A 5,931-nucleotide genomic window follows, 5' to 3' on the forward strand; every position below is an offset into this window, starting at 1 on the left:
GGAAGAGGCAGCACCTCCTTTTGGAAAGGCCGGTCGAGCCAAACACATCCCTCACGAAACCCTAGTCCACAACTCCGATTGGTAAAACACCATGCCAGACACCTCAGGTGAATAGAATCCCCCATAGTAACACAACAGGTGTAAAAGAAAAACCAAAGAAGAAAGAAATAATTAAAAAAAAAAAAAGAAACAACCTGACAGGGACCAGATCATCCAAAGAAAAAGCTTGGCTAGTACCTACTTTTCATCCCTGTCCCTAAGCTAGATTCAAACCCACAGCCCTATGCACGAAGAGCAGAAATACCTATCCCCCCATTCCCTGAAAACACTGTTCTTATTCCTTCTTTAGGTATAGCATAAGTTAATAAACCATGGGATGAAAGGGAACACCTGTATTTGAACCAGGAACCTCTTGATCTGCAGTCAAATGCTCTACCACTGAGCTATGCTCACCCTGCTAACAATGATGCCGATACACTGTTAACAGCCAGATACTTTGGAGATTTGCATAAAAGCCTCTCGGGGGGGACCGTGGGCTTCCAGTGGTGAAGTACCAGTTGGCCTCCTGGCTCCAGCTCTTCGTCTCCATTCTCTGGAATTCCGCCTCGCAGGAGACCACTCGTAAATCCAAGTGGCTCCTCCTGGGGGGACCTCAGGTCTCCAGTGGTGAAGATCTCTTGGTCTCCTGTCTGAGCCGCCTCCCGGCTTCGACACCCACTGGGTACCTCCTCAGTGAGCCACCAACTGTCCTAGCCGGCCCAAGGGTCCATGAATCTCATGCTGTTCAGTCAAGGTAATAACTTATAGCTGAATACAAACAGTACTGGTCACAGTATATATATATATATTTGTTCCTTTGTAACATTTATAACAAGAGCATAGCTCCCTAATATAAAATCCATTAAGAAAACTTTACAATCATCATAGCTCTAGTTAGTAGCTGAGGCTACTTGGGTTCTAGACCCCCTTCCCCCGCAGGATCCCCAGGGGATTCAGACACCAGACTGAGCCCTGTAGACACCAGCACTTCTCTTGTTACTTCTGGAAGTGACACATCGACTGGCACCCATACTGTTTCTATTTCATCTCTCTAGTTCTTTGGCATTATCCATATTTCATTTTCTTCATTGCTTTGACTTTTTTTGCTTGATTTCCACACACATATTTTGTAATGTTGTATGGTTTCCCATTTTCCCCTGGGTGACTGTATCCAATATTCAACAGTGGTATAATTTTCTTCAGATTTATCCTCTACTTCAGTATTATACCAGAATGCTATTTTCTCTAATGGCATAATACTATTCTTTTTCTGTTGTTTCCTTATTTTATTCATAACATCAAACATTTCGTTATCGATATTCCATTTGACTAGATTTTCTGCATTAGGGAATTTCGTAGGTTCTAACCATGACTTCCATACCTTCCCTCTAATCTCAAGCTTCTCAGTTCTGAAGAAGAATTTGGAGTAAGAATAGTTAGCTATTACTGTTCCTGATTGTTTAGTAATTATTTTAACCATTATACCATCTATGATTAGGAACATGATGGAACCATAACTTGTATTTGATAATTTCTTCATTGCTATCTCTTTGTTCAAGGGAAGAATTAGTGCACTTTAATAGAAATCCTTTATGACAGTAAATTAGATTCTTTACAGCCATCCCATTAAATATGTTAATTTCTTTTGTATCAAGGCTTTTTATATTCTTTCCAGAGCACTGTTTTTCTGTTATTACTTCTTCTTTAACGATTATTATCTTCCTTGCCTTATCCTGTTTTCCCTTGACTCCCTCACCAGTCATTTTCTTTACTTCCTGTTTACTTTCTCCACGTACATTCTCAGACTTCAATTCTGTAATTTTTAACACATCATCCATTGTTTCTAAATAAACAATGGCATGTATTCTTCTTCGTACTTGTCCATCTATCCAAATATTTTTCACCGCTCCATTCTATCTGTCTTTAACAACTTTCTCCTGTACCTTATATCTTTTTCTGCTATTAAAATTTTGATTGTCTTTTCCAGTCTTTTTGTTCTTTCAAGTGTGTCTATAATTATACTGTCCTTTCTTTCTGCAACTGTAAAATATCATTTTGTATTTACTTTAAATTCAAGGTTTATATCTGCTCTTACTTTCATGTAATGAATTACTCTCTTCTTATTCAAAAGTTTTTCTTTCTCCAGAATCTCAATTGTAGCTGCAATTCTTTTTCTGGTGTCTTTCTTTTTTCTTGTGTTTAATCTTTATCCTTTTAGCTTCAGCTACCTTCTCTATTTCTTGTTCATTTTCTCTAGACTGCAGGAGATATTCTTGTACTCCTTTATTCTTACTGTTTTTTTTTATATATTCCATTATCTCATCTGTCTCTTCTTCTATACATTCTTTTTGCTGAAGTCGAACAGGTACCAGTTTTTCACAGAAGGTATCTTTGCTTTCTGGTATTTTGTCTATTCACTCTTTGTTCGGTGTCTCTTCTACTTTATTTTCCTGTATTTCTTTTCATAGGGTAGCAATTTCTTTGTCCCTCTCCTGGATGCTCAGAGAAAGTTCTTGTCTTGGACTTTGCAGAACAACTTTCTCATTTCTTAATGTCAATCTATCCTGATTCATTTCATCTAACATCTCTCTCAATTTTATCACTTCAATATCTCTTTCTTTCAATGTTTCTATCAGTTGTGAACAGTTCCGTTGTAGAGTCTTCCTCTCTTCCACTTCTCTTTCTACAGAAGCTATTAGTGTTTGGATTTGTTGATGTAGAGCCACCTCTGTACATGCTAATGTCTCTTGTTCCTCCTTCTCTTTCAGGGATACGAGTTCTCTTGTTTGTTTCTGAAGTATGCCCTTAACTTGTGACAGTTCTTTGCAGAGTGCAAGTTCTTGATTCTCCTTTTCTAATTTATATAAGTGTACTTGCTGTTGCCAAGACACCAGTTCATTCAGCCTTTGTGTGAGTTGCTGTATCATCCCTTGGAATTCTTGTGGCTGTGTTTCTTGTTTTTCCTTATATGCTATAAGTTATATGATTTTCTTCTGCTGAGTCTCTGTTTCTTTCTGTTTCTTGCTTAGTTTTATTTCCCAGTATTCTCTATCTCTTATATCTTTAACTTATTATTTATGGAAACCTATTCCAGGATTTTGTCTCTTGCTTTGTTTTTTGTTAGATTGTATTTCTTTCTTTTCAAAATACTGGGGCTTCATTTTTTTAACCGACTACATGCTTTCATCCTTGTTTCTCTCCCACATAAATTCCTTTTCTTCTCAGTAGGCCTTCCTATGTTTTCTTTTTCAGCACAAAGACTCTTATTTTGTTCTCTCCAACTAAAATTTGTTTCTTTTTTTTGCTGTTTTCTATCTTTTTCAAACTGGTGGATTCTCTTTACTACTTCATCCCATGACAATTCTGACTCTTCTTCATAATCCTCTGGAAAATGTCATAACTGTAAATGTATTTTTCTGTGCTGGGCTTTTGCCATCCAATTACTTCTCTTTCTGAACTCCAAGTGTATGTGTACATTTCAAATCTTTCATTGTACAATGGCATAGCTCTATCATATTGGCTGCTAAAACATCTCCATTCTTCTTCTCGTATTCTCTCCCTTTTTTCATATGCTGCCTGTCTATCTTCCATCCACTCCAAGAAACACTGTAGTTCTTCTGATAGTACTGACATTCTTGCAAAGGTCTTCAAATCCTGTCATTTAAAATAAAATGTCTTCTCAATCCTGCTGGCTGTGCCAAATTTAAACTGCTGCCCCTGCATGGTGAAGACTGCTTTCTTGGCTGAGGTTGATATTAAGAGTGTAGTCATGTGACCAGAGCAGCAAGCTCTCAGGTATTACCCACAGGGGCGCAGTTTAATGCCTTCCTTCCAACTAGGTCTCCCACATTTTTTTAAATGACATCAGCTGTCCATTGCTCCTACCATGTGACAGGGGCTGGCCAATAGCACCGGTAGTCCCTGTCACATGATAAGGGCAAAGGGCTGCCAGCACCATTTGGATTACTGGAAGCTGACAGCCTGAGAGTGGGAGATCGCTCCTGGGAAACCTGCTGGACCATCAGGGACTTTTGGCGTGTCTTGGGGTGTTGTATTTAATTAAACTTGAAAGGTTGGTATGGTTTGAGGTTTTTTTTTAGTAGACCTGCCCATCCTCTCCTCCCCCAAAAATGATAGGAAAACCACACGAAATTTTGTAAGTTTTCCTTTCATTTTTTTGCTTCCCAAAATGCAACGAAATAGGAAATATCATCTTTATTTCTTAATTTGTTGCAAACGACTGCACACTACTAATGGATACTAGTGTTATTTCCTGTATAATTAAAACTTATCTGTATCCTTCTTCTGTTGGTGCTGGCCAGTTCTTCTTTCTTCTTTTCTTCTTCCCTTGATGGCTTTGGCTTCTTTTTTCTTGAACCTACTAACCTAGGCTTTAAATAAATCAATAAGAGAAAACTTTCTTCCTCAAGCCACTCCGGGATCTTTGGCAGTCTAATCAGTATGTTTCCTGGATGTAAATGTCTTCAACGGCTTGTTGTAACTGTGACTCTAAGTAAGTCAAAGGATAATTGAAATATCCCTATCTTTTTATATGAAAGAACAGTTCACTAAATAAAAACAACTTTTTGCATTCAATCTTTCACTTTCTCTTTCCTTTTGATCTTTGTTTATGGATTCCTCCTGTTTTGCTTGGAGTAATTTATATATATATATATATATATAGAGAGAGAGAGAGAGAGAGAGAGATACTGTTAAAAGGTACGCAAAGGCACAATTATCTCTAAAGACAGTGTATTATTGTTATGGTTAATGGTGTTTGGGTGGATCCTTGGACACTGTGGCAGCTGACCACGCCCACGGGGGCAATCCCATGAGGGACCACAGTGTCAGGCTAAACTCCGGACAGACAAACACAGATTTGGATCTTTTATTAAACAGTTTATGGAACCACCAGAGGTGGCAGTAGTGAGTAGTGGTTGTAGAGCCCAAATGAGTGCCTCTGTCACAGAACGCTGGAACAGCGGATCCTCTGTAGAGCAGTGCTGTAGTGGAAGAGACTGAGAGATATGAGTATACAATAAGATTAGCATTCAGAGTCCCATATAGAATTAGGAGAGCTCCAAGACAGGGAGAGCAGGCCCTCGAGGAGCGAGTACCTGATCCCTTAGAGCAGAGAGACTCAGTGATGTTGTACTCACTAGCAGTAGTAGAGATTCCACTAGAAGAGAGGTCTGGCACCAGAGCAGAGAACAGGCCCTCGAGGAGCGAGTACCTGATTCCGGCAAAGCAGTACTGTAGAGAGAGATGTTTTCTGTACTCACTGACGGTGACTGTAAGTTTAGTTCTTCAAGTAGAAGTGTAGAAGTAGCAGGCAGCAACACAGGGAACACAGGCCCTCGAAGCGGCCCTGGTACTGCCTTGAAGGAGGAAGGTCTCATGATCGAGGAGCATCAACCTGCTGCAGCAGTGAATGATCCTGTAGCAAGGACCTGCTATCCCAGTGGTGCATCATTCTCTCGCACCGAGGATGTGTCTCCCAGGGCTACTGCCCAGGAGGGAAGGGTTACTCGGCCAAACTAGTTGGTGATTTGATTATTAGGAATGTAGACAGCTGAGTGGCTGGTGGGTGTGAGGATCGCCTGGTAACATTCCCAGCTGCTGTGAAGGTGGCGGATCTCACATGTCACCTAAATAGGAATTTAGACAGTGCTGGGGAGTAGCCGGCTGTTGCAGTACATGTGGGCACCAACACATAGGAAAATGTGGGAGCAAGGTTCTGGAAGCCAAATTTAGGCTCTTAGCTGGAAAGTTGAAATCGAGAACCTCCAGGGTAGAATTTTCTGAAATGTTCCGTGTTCCACGCGCAGGTCCCCAGAGGAAGGCAGAGCTCCAGAGTCTCAATACATGGATGAAACAATGGTGCAAGGAAGA

At 40.1% G+C, this 5,931-nt stretch overlaps 1 non-coding gene across 1 annotated transcript; it reads right to left on the reverse strand.

Annotated features, from left to right (window-relative positions):
- Positions 1 to 381: 381 nt before the first annotated feature.
- TRNAC-GCA lies at positions 382 to 453 on the reverse strand. The gene has a single exon. It is a non-coding gene; the product is annotated as a tRNA-Cys (tRNA).
- Positions 454 to 5,931: the final 5,478 nt, after the last annotated feature.

Source organism: Rhinatrema bivittatum, chromosome 2 (assembly GCF_901001135.1).
Source record: "Rhinatrema bivittatum chromosome 2, aRhiBiv1.1, whole genome shotgun sequence".
NCBI classification, from domain to species: domain Eukaryota; kingdom Metazoa; phylum Chordata; class Amphibia; order Gymnophiona; family Rhinatrematidae; genus Rhinatrema; species Rhinatrema bivittatum.